Genomic DNA, 13,779 nt, shown 5'->3' with positions numbered 1-13,779 from the left:
GAAACTGACTTCTAGAAGTTGAGTGTTAATGAAAAAATACTTCAAATTCGTTGCAATAGGTTGAGAAGTAATGGGAATCCGGTTAGCCAGTTTGCTAAACTTTACATTAAACTCCCGTATTCCATCATTGGAGTCCTTCATTTGTGTGAGTTGTGCTAAGAGAGCGTGTTCATCTTTTGCAGGCTTGAATCTTTCAAGAAACTTGGTCTAAAAGGATGCCCATCCCGTGATGGAATTGGGTTCCAAGTTGTAGAACCAATCAGCTGCTATACCTTGTAAGGTCTCAATAAAGAGCCTTATAGAGATATCTTCATGTTTGACACCAAAAATTCCTACTACATAGAAAGCCTTAATGTGTTCATCAGGGTGTTGTTTACCGTTCTTGTAGAATTTGGAAAAATTCTTATAGGAACCTTGGGGTAATGTTGTTGCAAGATTCAGTGGGCCAAAAGTTGCTCCCCATGATCCAGTGACCATTTTGGTATTAGAAATACAAGTATGGTTGATATGAATAGTAGGAATAAAACTGGGAATCTTCACTAGGTATAGTAGTCTTCTTTTTGGAAGGTGGGTAACTTGTAGTTCGGGAAAGAGAAGGGATTTTAGTAAGCAAATCAAAATGAGCTTGTTGAGCCCGGAATGATCAAGTAGAACTTGAGGAACTATCAACCTTCTTTCTCCTTGAATACATGTGCTCGAACCTTGCCAGTTTGACATCCAATAGTGCCAATTAGAAAAAAAAATTGAAACTTCAAGCAAAAGCAAGAGGCCTCTGAATGCGTTCGTAGTCCCGACGGAGTCACCAAAAAACTATTGGGTGGATATTTTGCAACCAATAGTTTTGGATAATATCCAATCATAAAATAGGTAGACTAGCCACAGCATATGAGACAGTCTCTCATACCCTTGGAAGGCTCCCCCTTCTCATCATTCCTTCGATCAACTCAAGGTAAGCAAGAAGTTGAGAGATTTTTAAAGGGTATTACCAATATTCTTTCCTCATAACTTTCAGAAAAGAATCTACTTGCCTGCAGAGCGAGTAATGGGCAAGATAAAAACTCTAACTACACTTTTATATAAAGTTGGAAACGGTGATACCAATAAACCAACACTAACTAAAAAGCTAGCTGAAAGTGTACCAGTTTGGCTCTAAGTTTGATCTTAAACTATGCTATAAGAATAACCTTTACTATTGGGGCACAAAGAGTTCTAAAAGTAAAGGATTATAACTACATTTGAGAATTAAGAAAGAGATACAAGCTATAGTCAAAGCTCCTAGTCTATGTATCTCCACAACCGCTCTATGTCAAAGCTTCAACTCTGATTGCCTCCTAACTCTTTATACTCAATTATCAAGAACACAAAAATAAATGAATTAAAGATATCAAATGCTAATCACAGTCAAAGCTTCTAACTTGCACTAGTCACAATTCTACTCAATCAATCCCTGTCAAAGCTTCAACTCCAATTGCCTCCTAACTCTTTATACTCAATTATCAAGAACACAAAAACAAATGAATCAAAGATTACAAATGCAAATCATAATCAATGCTTCTAACTTGCACTAGTCACAATTCTACTCAATCAAAGTTCACCTTCAATTGCCTCTTTGTATTTGCTTTTCTTTCAAAATAGCATTACACCATCAAAGTTATGCTAGCACAATTTTTTCAGAGCTCTCTTGTATACAATAAAAGATGGGGCACTCCTTTATATAGACAAAGGAGTTGAAAAAAAGGAGGTAAAAGTGGGAGCAACTCAACCGATGTTGACCTGATCTAACTAACAAGAGAAATTATTTGCTTACATGTCATAAGGACATGCAAATCATATTACATGTAATTACACAATTTCATGCAATACATCTTCTTCAATCTACAAACTTGAAAAAGAAAAGAAATAAGACAGAAAAAAGAGAAACGATCCTAAGGATTGTTCTTAAGTGCCTTAAACTTAATAATGACATCACACACTATAGGAACATCTCATATTTCCATTGTCTTTGATATGGATTCTATTCTGACTGCGTCAACATATATTGGTTTTACAACTTTACAATTTGCCACGAGAGAATTGTGTAGATGCTTTGCTAAAGTTTTGTACAAAGCAAACCTATTCATTGTGTGAGAACCAAAACCTTCAGAATCTAGATCAGCATTAACTCTGATTGTATATTTCGAAGTCACCTCATCTATTGCAATCAAGTTTTCGTGCTCAGTAAGAACTTGACATCCCATTTGGTCCAGGTCACACATTACCTCAATTTCAATTGACTGACAATTTTCTAAGGCTGCCTAGAACTTTGTTAAAAGTTTCGTTAACGTCTTTTCCTTGTAACCCATGAGTCCATGAGACCTAATAGAACATTTGTAAGATGGGACAACGTCACATGCAACCAGGGCATCCAAATCAGAATTGGTGATTTCATCCCAATCACATAGAATTTCCTTGAAGGTGTTAGCTTCCTGACTCAAAGATGCAATCAAATCATGTGCATCTCTTCAACATTTCTAATAAATTCAAGGATTTTGAACGCATCTGTAATGGCTTGAACTCCTTCAGAGACAACCTTTCCAAACCAAGTTTTATCAAAATTAACCACGATCCTTGAAGTAATCTTAATTTTCAAAGATCTAGACTTGGTTTACTTAATAAGAAGATTATCTGGGGGCAGCACAACCTTCTCTTCATAGTGAAGTTGCCCAACCAAGCAAGCAAACTAAAAACTCACCTGATGAATCACAGACAGCAGTAACCATCGACATTGATCCTGATTGTATTTTCATAGTGACTAAGCATGGTTTAATTTGTAGAGCTACACCTAGAGGTACCTGATGAGAAAATTCCGGAGAATTTATACATCCATTGCCCAAAATCACTGGAATCTTTGAGACTGCGTAGTGATATTTGCTACGTGACAAGCTGACTTGATCATAGTCGTTATAGGAACTTGTAACTGATCCCCTTTATTAGAAAGACCTGAGAAAGATCTCATGGTTGTAGTTATGTAACCAAGTAAGAGTTAATGTAGAATGGCATTGAGGTTCCCACATTAAGAAACTACTCACAAATAGCAGTACTTATAAGTTCTCCCAAGAAGATAGGTCTTCATTGTCAAAGATCTATAGAATGAATTTATACATCCATGGCCCAAAATCACTGGAATCTTTGAGACTGCATATCCTGCTAAGAAGAGTAATCAAGTCTTCACATTCTGGATTGAAGTTTGACCTATGAAGGGTTTTAGGCCATATTGAAAAATTGTTTCTTTTGGCCTTTAACCAATATTCAATTATATATTTTTGATAATTCGCCCTCTTTTCATTCCATAACTCCAAAGACATATACTTTGACAAGTCTACACACTCTGCATTTTGAGGAACTTTAAAGATTTGTTCAATAACCTTTAGGTCAAGGCTAATGATGACCTATGAATCTGCATTTTTTATTCTCTTGGTCTTTGGGCCGAAATTTCGTGCACATGCCAAGACTAATTTTGGTTCCAAAGCAACCATTGGGAAAGTAGATACCAAATAAATATTCTTCTTCTTGATATGTTTCATTTCATGAGTCAAAGGAGATTCAACCCTTTGTATGAAATCAGCCATGTCAACGTGCTCAATCTCTATGTCAAAAACATTATCAAGAGATGGTGAAACTTAGGATGCAGTCACATGAGCTAACTCTTTATCATATCAGTACTTCATCTTTTCTTTGGATTTCGAAGATGAGGGCATATCTTGTGCTACAACATGAAAATTCTAAAATGTAAATACATCATCAGAGGATATTGGTTCCATAAAGATGTCAATTCTGGATCAGCAACAAAGGATCTATGAGGGGCAAAATGCTTGGAGTATGGATCAAATACTCAAAGATCTTGTGTAATGACCATGAATAAAATGGTAGACATGTATAAATTCTGAAATGTGATTCTGGGATATGAAATACATATGGGTGAAGGATGAGTCCTTATGTAAGTTCTTTGAGGCATAAAGGTTCGGCACATGGGAATGCATGCAAATGATGACTTTTGACTTTTAAAGAGTTACCTTTAGTTAAAATTGAGTTCTCTAGATGCAATTGCATGTAAACTAATTTACATGTAATCATGACTTGATGCAATCATTCAATGAGGTTTGAAGAATGAGATTATATGTAAACACATATGGAGAGTGAGATTACATGTAAATATGGATGGAGGATGTTATTACATGTAATTTCTATTGGATTGCAATGATGGATGTGGAGTAAAAAGATGCACTTGCATAGAAAGGTGAAAAAATGGAAAGAACTCACAATTTCTTCAACAAGAAGAAAAACGAAAAATAAAGTGAACAACCAACGAAAACAAGCACAAAATAAACACATACCAAGGTTGCATGGGTACTCGTACCCACACCCCTGGTACTCGTACCCACGTACCCAAGTACCGGGTACACGTATCCCACGTACCAGGTACTTGGTGGAGAGCATCATAGCTAAGGACCTTGATTAAGATTCTGATTTTTTTTTTTTGGTTTTTTGTTTTTGTATTAGCTTGTTGTTTATCAAACTTAATTCAATACCAAATCAGTTTGAAACTTTGATACTCATTAACAATAAACTTTATCACTGTTCAAGTCAAAAGTTTATCAATTGCAATATGTCATTGTCATATGGTTTAGGATCTTCTTGTTCATGTTTAAAGTCTGCCTTCTTTGTTATGCATCTAAGCATTTATCATGTATTATTATTTCAAACATATAGCAAATCTGAAACTGAAAACAGTACATTACATTTGCAAACTTTATCACTATTCTTGTTTTGAAAAACCATTGTCATGACTCATAAAATCAGATTTTTTATAAATATAAAAGTGTAATTTTTAAATAAGTTTGACATACCCAAGTACCTCCGTCCCCTATTATGAAAAATACTTTAAACATTCAGCAATAGCATATATATATATATATATATATTTGACTTATGGCTTATATTTTCAGATTTATTGTTTTGAATGCTCAATGTCATGACTCATGACAGATATTTTGATTTTTATATTTTCTATAAAATATTAATTATATAGAAAAAATTAGGCACACACACGTACCCCCGTCCCCTATTTTGAAAAATATGCGTACTCGTACCCGCTCCCGTACCCGTTCCCCTACCCGTTCCCGTTCCCGTACCCACATACCCATGCAACCTTGACACATACCATTGGTCTTAGATTCAAACACATTAACAAGCAAGTTGCGCTCAAGTGCAAATTCAAATTTGGAGTTTGGGAAAAATCCAAACATGTGTTCTTAAGATGCCATGACATGAGTCGTTTTTGTCATTTCAGGGCAAAAACATGATCTTAGAAACCAATAACAGGGATTAAAAGGCCCAAACGATTCATCCTATAGCCAAAACGTGCTCAATAACTACCAAGAAATGGATTTTTTGCAAAAAGTTGGTCTCTAGAGACTATGAAATTCAAAGTTTTTTGCATGAGATACAATGCCAAGGGCATGAGAATGCCAAAAGACGCAAAAACAACCTTGATCTCTATTAACCCTCACTAGGTGATAAATTAATTAAACATCAATTTTTCTTCACAAGATTAATGGTTTCACATTTCGTCAAACACTTTGCATGAAATCTCTATCTCGTTGTCTTTTGTCTTCATATTACTTCCACTTGATTGTAATGGCTAAAATTTAGTTTAGATGCATGCAAATGGTCATTAGATGTCCAAACAAAGAAGCTTAAGTACAAATGCAATCTTTTTTTACCATTCAAATATATACATATGATTTCAGCATGTGAAATGTGCATCTACAGCCAATAGACATTTCTACAAACACTTGGCATGCAATCTAATGACTGAAACACATAACTACAACTTGGCATTTTAACAAACAATTGTTGTGCAACCTTATATAACTCCTTATTTCAATACCAAACTGTTTACAGTAGACCACAAATAATAATGCCAATATGAAACTATTGATTTGCAATTACAAACTTTCAAATTATTACTACAACTCTCATGAAATTTGCAATTAAATGAAAAACCTATAGGTGGTTGTTGTAGATGTAAAATTGCATCAGATTTGTATGAGGAAGCATGTACATCAATATGCTCCCTCCAACTTAAGGAAGATTGTAGTTAGCATGTAATAGACGTTGCGCCAATAAAGAAAACATCAAACTCCTGCAATATTCACGGATTTCTAACCCTTGGATAGCATAATTATAAATGACTACAACAACAAATGTAAAGGGCATTCAAAACTGTAACCCAGATCACTAAATTTCTTCAGGGCCAAAATATCTTCCTAGCCTCAGTTGAATAGTAATGGAAGATGCAAATAAATTCTCTTCTCAGCCACAATAGATACAATAGAGAAGCAATGGAAATTTTGCTATACATGGCAGCCAAATAATCCAGAAGACAAGGAGAATGCAGTTCGTTAAACCCATAAAAAATAGCGAAGCTCTAAACAGCAAATAAGAGACAAATTAAGTCTAAAGAGCACAGAGTAGTTAGAAAAGACATTCTAATAATTAAATTAAAAATATCCCTAAAAATTGCATAGAAATCAGTACATACACAGCAAGTAAATAAGTATTGTAAGCTTTCACAAAGCAAATAGAGATTCCAGTATTCATTCCTACAACTAGAGGCAGAGACATTACATAGACCTTGACATATTCTTCAATACTTTGTCAGATGCAATATTATTTTCAATTCATATTACATATCAAAAATATAGAAATACGGATCATTCTTACATAATTCAAAACGATATAATAAACATAGTAGTGAACTTATTCTGGGGATAATAATAGTATCAATTTCATATTGATTATTACACCATTTACATTCATAACACATAATCTAAAAGATAAATAAATAGATTTCATATAATTTGGGATTAGTAGACAATTGTCCCCTAATATCAAATATAGCCCAGGAAGTGGACATTACATGGTGCACCTAGTGCTAGTAAAACTGCCTTGGGTTCTAATGAGGATTTTTTTTTTAATAATCCCTATGATGATTAATCAACATTGAATCATGTTTCATGAACTACATTTTCTTTTTGTAATTTAGTAATTCAATGGAATGATTTTCTATAATGTCCCCATCATAAAATAAATAAGATATTAAAACTTTGTTTATGGAACCGATTGATTTAGTATACCTCAAATCCAACTCTTTTTCTTATTATTTTGTAGATTTTTGTTGTGTCTTATATCAACACTTAGTTTTTGCCTTGATGGGGTATTTATGTCTGTCGGGTTGTTTTGTTTTAGCATGCAATTTGATTTGTTATTTTGTATTGCAAACCATTTGGGTTCTACTCGTGTGTCATTTCATAAGTGAAAGACCTTCCTTACTTGGCTTGTTGCAATTCTAATGTGTGTCATCCCTGCCCTTCTCTACTTGGTTTACTTTGCTCACATCTAGCGAGTCTGAGTGTCATCATTGTTTGCAATTATAGTTACTACTCGATGATGACTAGTTAATTTGGATCAATCTTGGCCATAATTATGTTATTAAAATCACATTGGACTTAGACATTCAATCCATTAATTATCTGTGTCTAAAGTAGGTGTTGGCGAATTCGTTGATGTTAAGGAACATAACAGACATTCAATCCACTAATTATCTGTGTCTAAAGTGGGTGTTGGTGAATTCGTTGATGTAAAGGAACATAGCTCGTCACAACCAATTCTGTGTATAGCATACTAACTATACCATACAACCTACCGCAACATATGGCCTCCTATTGCACTATATCGTACCTACTCTCATTGTACACCAAAGACATAGCATTCATACCATTAAGATTCCCCAATTTCATTGTACACATTGTCTACCCATCATATGGTCATCGTTTCCATTTGTATTGACTGTCATTCCATTGCCACCACATACCATACAACTAACACACAGACATCGGATGACTACGGGCTGTCTCACTTGGCACTTTGATTGTGTATGGTCCCATCTACATGCCTTTGTTGTATGGCAAACAAAGTTGGCCATATGAACATTTGAAATTTTCAACTCCAAATCTAACATCCGACTCCTAGGTAGATCTAGGACTTTACATTTTTATTGTTTATCTTTGGCATTTGACATTGAACAATGAAATGATCTAGTGTTACAATTGTCTATATTTCTCTTAATTTTTCGTATATATATATATAGAAACCCCTACGAACATTCGAGCACCCAAAAACTAGGTTCTTGTACCTGGTCTAGAAAAACTTATCAATTTGCCCAAAACAATTGCAAACCAGTGTGAGTTGTTGCCAAATTATACAAAGAATTGATAAAACCTTTGGAACCATCCTAGTTTATTTATGCATTGATGAAAAATCAAGGAGCTTCAGTTTACAAATGAATGCTAAATCAGTTTTTATTTAGATGATTTGAAGCTTATCTGTATGATTGGAGGGTAACCACATCTTGTCTGCCGTATAATCATTCCAACTCCAAACAAAAGGCAACTGCATCCCTTCAGCATCTTGTAAATCCCATTTTAGTAGAGCTGTTTGAGCAGAAATACATAAAACATCAGTTGTGGGTGAGTATTGAAGATAAACAAATAAAGTGAAAATATCTAGAAAAATGTGCTCATCAGAGTGCAAGATGAAGGGTAAAGAGGAGAGTACCTATATGCACTATATATTGTTTCATTCTCATATTCCCTTTACAAACCTTATGACCAACTTTGGTTGTTTAACAAGAAGAAATATTATCCTCTGTCTAGCACACAGCCTTGTGCACACAACATTCGTTATTGTTCAAGTTCAGAACAGAGAAGAAACTATGAAAAATAAGAAGATTTGAATCAGAGCCAGATCTTGAAACTAGTGAGCTAATCATTTTTCATTATAACAGATTCTCCATCTAAAATTTAAACTAAAAGGAAAACAAACTCCTATTTGTGAGCTTATCTGTGTTTGAATTAAAGAAAACAATGTCAGTAGTATAAAGAATCGTATCCCCTTAAAGTGAATCTAATGTGTAGAAGGCTGTCATATGAGGAGTTATACACCAAATCCAAAAGAATTAGCTGTGCAGGAGAAAGATTAACTCATTGCCTGAGAACACAGAATTCAAACACTGGGTTTTCTTCTCCGGTACTTGTGATAAGAAGTTTCCCATCTCTTTCTTCTCTGAATCGGTTATGTGATCTCTCACTGGAATTACAATAAAGCATTGAGCTATCTCCAAGACAAAAGATTTGAACACTTGCTCGGTTCTGTTTTACATGCCTGCATTGGAATCTCACTTCATTATTTTCCAAAGGGGCAGAAGCACCTAATGAATATTAGGTGAAAGTATTATAATTACATTTAAATGTCAAATTATCATCAAACATGTCACTTGTAATGCAAGTAAAAGCAATAATACTATTTGATACCCAGGACAACAAAACTAAGAAGATCAAAAAACACCATTTGATGCCATTGCATATATATTCATTCTGAGATAGATAGCGTGGAAAATAACCACCAGATGCATTAATATATATAGCCAAGAATAGTATTTTTTTTACACTTCTATTTTATACTTAAAATGTATACAAGTATATGGGGGCTTTGTTCCAATATTTTAGAAAATTTTAAATAACTACCAGATAGATTTAAATATATAGCTAAGAATGGTATCCATAATTCACTCTGTTATTTTATGTGAAAAATATGAGCATGTCTAGAGGGGCTTCGTTTAAATTTCATTGGAAAATGTAACTTAACATTGAGATTATAGCTCTGCATATTATCATTATATAGTTCTGTTTGAAATTAAGTTGCTGGTAAGTTATATTTTTCATAAGCATTATTCACGCATGGTTCTCTTAAATAGATGACATTACTTGCTGTTATTTAAACGATTTTTCTCTACATTTAAGAATAGGCAAGAAAGGGCATGTTCACATAGGCTCTGCACAATGATATACCAACACGGAGATGAAATCCTCAATTCTTATTGCTACCAAGGCTGTTTAGTAGAAATAACATTATTGCTTCCATATGTAATTGGCGGCAAGATGGGTGTTCCAGTATCTAGAGCGTTGGAAAGAGGCAGAAGACCATTAATGCTTTTATTAACTTTATTTACCTCATTTAAACCTTGTTTGCTCTTTCAGCGAAAGAGAGAAGGAGGCTGAACACGGTCAGAGTTTCATTGTTAGCTCAGTGGATGGGGACGGTAGATATTAAAAAAGGCACAGCCTATTCTCTACATTTAAGAATAGGCCAGAAAGGGCATGTTCACATAGGCTATGCACAGTCATATACCAACACGGAGATGAAATCCTCAATTCTTATTGCTACCAAGGCTGTTTAGTAGAAATGACATTAATGTGGCCAAGGCTTCCATATGTAATTGGCGGCAAGATGGGTGTTCTCTTTCTGCTTTTTTTACAAAAGGCACACCCAAGACCAGTATCTAGAATGGTGGAAAGAGGCAGAAGACCATAAATGCTTTTATTCAATTTATTTACCTCATTTAAACCTTGTTTCTTCTTTCAGCAAAAGAGAGAAGGGGGCTGAACACGGTCAGAGGTTCATTGTTAACTCAGTGGATGGGGACGATAGATATGTTGACACAACCACGCCCTACTACAATACCCTTCTCAGTTTGGCCGATGCTATTAAAAGCAAATATACAATGCCTTAAAATAAGCAAAGTAAGAGAAGAGGAACAGAAGAATGTTGATAGACAGTCCGACCCAAATATGCACTGAAATAAGTGAAGTAAAAGAAGGAACCAATTGGCAGCTAATTAAATTCTACATACCTGTCTTTACAGCAGAAGAATTTGGGTATTAAATTCCACATACCTGGAAGAAATGGCCCTGGGTTGCTCCGCCTCTTCCTCTGTTCCTCTGTTCTTACAACAGCCACAGCCCTGAGCCCGGAGCTTACTATTGTATCCAGTATTTGCCCCCAATTCCTCCGAACTTGCTCAAATCTGCCACAACCCTGAGCCCGGTGAATCTGTGTGATCATAATTAGAGAAGTCATGACTTTACAACGGAAGAATTGGGATATTAAATTCTACATACCTGGAAGAAGAAATTGCTCTGTTCTGTCTCTTCCTCTGCTCAACCACAAAAATCAACACTAAAACAGAAAGACAAATGAAAAAGAAATGAACAAACAAAACTTGGACAGAAAAGCCAGCGTGCACGCTGTAAACAATCAAACAGATCAAACACTTCAAAAAATTGGACAGACAGAGAACAAAAAAATTGAAAGCAATGGACGACTATCAAGAAACGAGGAAAGAACAGAGCACGGAAAATTGAGAGCGCACGGAGAGAAATGAATGCAATGAAAGGATTTATGTAACCAAAATTTTAAAAGCGTAGTCCGCTCCTCTCAACGGCTATTTAAAAAACACAAAATTATTTTAAATAAAATTTAAATTATTAAATTATTATTCAGAATTTATTTAATCAGATTTGAAATGCTTATTCCGGTCCTTTCAACGGTTAATTAAAAAATTATAAATCTCTTAAATAATATATAGATGATTAAATTAATATTTTTTAGTGACAATTTTTATTTTAAGTGAATGGCAATAGTGATTTTGATAATTTTTATTACAAATCAATGGTAATAGTGATAGAAAGATTGAAAATATTTTAAGTAAATTCTTATTAAGTTATAGAAGAAGTATATCAATATAATGTTATATTTAATTTTATATACCTCTTCATTCTAAATTATATTAAATTTTAATCTTTTTTATCTTTGTATGATTTAGGAAAAGTTCAGCATAAGATGCTTCTACATTCTCTAATAGAATAAGAAATTTAGAGCTTAGGCTATGTGTCAACAATGTTGAATTGAGCGAGGTGAATATGTAGAACCTATATTAAGACGATAAGAAAGTGCATCATCATCATATTGGTCATTATTCAGCATTAATGAAATGCCCTATACCACAAGTGATAAAGGATTTTGACATGTTATAACTACCATCCCCACCATGTAATTTATTCTTCCACCCTCTTCATTTGTTATGCTCAATGGTCAAACCATTATCAACCTAGTCGAACTCCTTATATGGATGCATCACGGTAAATATTTAGATTTCCTATTCCACAATTGTGTAATGTAGTACACAATGTTTTTTTTTTTTTTTTAGGAAATGAAATTTTAGGCCTTGTTATACTTATCTATATCATTTACAACTTTCAAAATGTTATCTTATTTTCCTACTCTTACCTACATTTGGGTTCTCGATTTTCCTACTCATCAATGCCTCACATTTTCAACATGTCCCAATGTGTATATAAATGTCTATATTGTTAGTTAATGGTATCCACATGTATACATATGTAATGTTCCTGTTATAAAATAAATAATAAATTAAACATTTGTAACGGGCCGATTGATTTAATGTATCTCAAACCCATTTTATTTTTTGTCTTCATAGTTTGTGTTGCTGTCAGCTATCTTTGTACACCCTTGGAAGGGTTTACCGTGGCTTGTAGGAAGTCTGTAGGTATGTAATCTAGATTTTTTTTGGTATTGTGAACTCCTGTTTAGGGTTCTCTGTAGTTTTCCATTTCGGAAGTGAAAGATCTTCCCTATTTGGCTTATGCAGTTTCGGTGGGATTTAACCCTCACCTTATTCCATTGGTGCATGTAATATTTTGCTCGAATCAGGCAAATTGGAGCATCATCTTTCAACATATATTATTCATATTATGTTTTTTGATACTATCTGATATTGTCTGATATTGTCATTATTTAGTGCGTATCTAGTTTCCTACTCATATTACACTATCAAACCCCTCTACATTTCCTTGCCATACACCCTATATCCTGTCATAGTACGGACACTTGCCCTCACTATATGAACGAACGCCCCCTCACCCCCACCATACAACATTTTCTAAACACCGTACGAGCCTCTTTAATATCGTACGACCTTCCATATATTCCGTACGGCCACCTCTTCTCAACTACCCCCAACAATCCATACAGTCCCCACTATCTACCGTAGAGCCTCCCTAGCACACTGTACGAACTCTTAGTCTTACTGTAGGGTCACCCCTCCAAATCACTATATAGCCTGCTAGAACCTCTCCCACCGTATGCCACTCTTGCCTACATCATACGACCTTCAGCTTGGTCCATACATCCTCTTCTAACTTTTCGTATAGGCATTCTAGTGACAACATATCTGTTTGAAGGTATTGGTAGGTCCAAAATACTATAGTGGTATCAAAGTGCTTCAATCTTGCCAACCTGTGGATAGTGAATGAGAGTTTATAGCTGGAAGAGAAGGACACATTCCATTGATCGAATGGATAACAAATAGGAACCGACCACTGCCGAACTTGTGGCACTACTGAGGGAACTTGCCAAGAATCATGCACAAATCACTGATACGTAGTGACTCATGAAAGAAACTCTTAAGAAGTTGGCGAAGAACAAAATATGTGGAGAACAAAATGATCGTAGTGTAGACTCGGTGTCAGGTAAATCAAACCCTCAGCCAACACGCTCTCGACCTTCCATGCTAACTTTTTCAACATGGACAAAGGCACAACACAAAGGGAGACAACAAACCTTTGAAGAGATGAGAGAAGACTGGAAGAATGCAAACCTTTAAGAAGATGTATCCTACAAAGATTACACAGATCTAAGAATGAGATATTCGGGAGGCAAAAACAAAGGATACTTTAACAATGATCTTAGAAGAAAGTTGAGTAAGGTAAATCTATCTCCATTTGATGGATTAGGTTCCATATTAACACAAGCGTGGGT

At 34.8% G+C, this 13,779-nt stretch overlaps 1 long non-coding RNA gene across 1 annotated transcript; it reads right to left on the bottom strand.

Moving 5' to 3' along the window:
- Positions 1 to 8,973: 8,973 nt before the first annotated feature.
- LOC149560806 (uncharacterized) lies at positions 8,974 to 11,284 on the bottom strand. Its single transcript, XR_016363382.1, has 3 exons — positions 11,061 to 11,284; positions 10,836 to 10,966; positions 8,974 to 9,264 (listed from the first exon to the last, which is right to left on the bottom strand). It is a non-coding gene; the product is annotated as an uncharacterized LOC149560806 (long non-coding RNA).
- Between the last annotated feature and the right edge of the window lie 2,495 nt (positions 11,285 to 13,779).

The sequence above is a fragment of the Cupressus sempervirens genome, chromosome 4, assembly GCF_028749045.1.
Source record: "Cupressus sempervirens isolate cs-2001-9-10 chromosome 4, ASM2874904v1, whole genome shotgun sequence".
In the NCBI taxonomy this organism is placed as follows: domain Eukaryota; kingdom Viridiplantae; phylum Streptophyta; class Pinopsida; order Cupressales; family Cupressaceae; genus Cupressus; species Cupressus sempervirens.
This window is presented reverse-complemented; position numbering and strand designations above follow the sequence as displayed.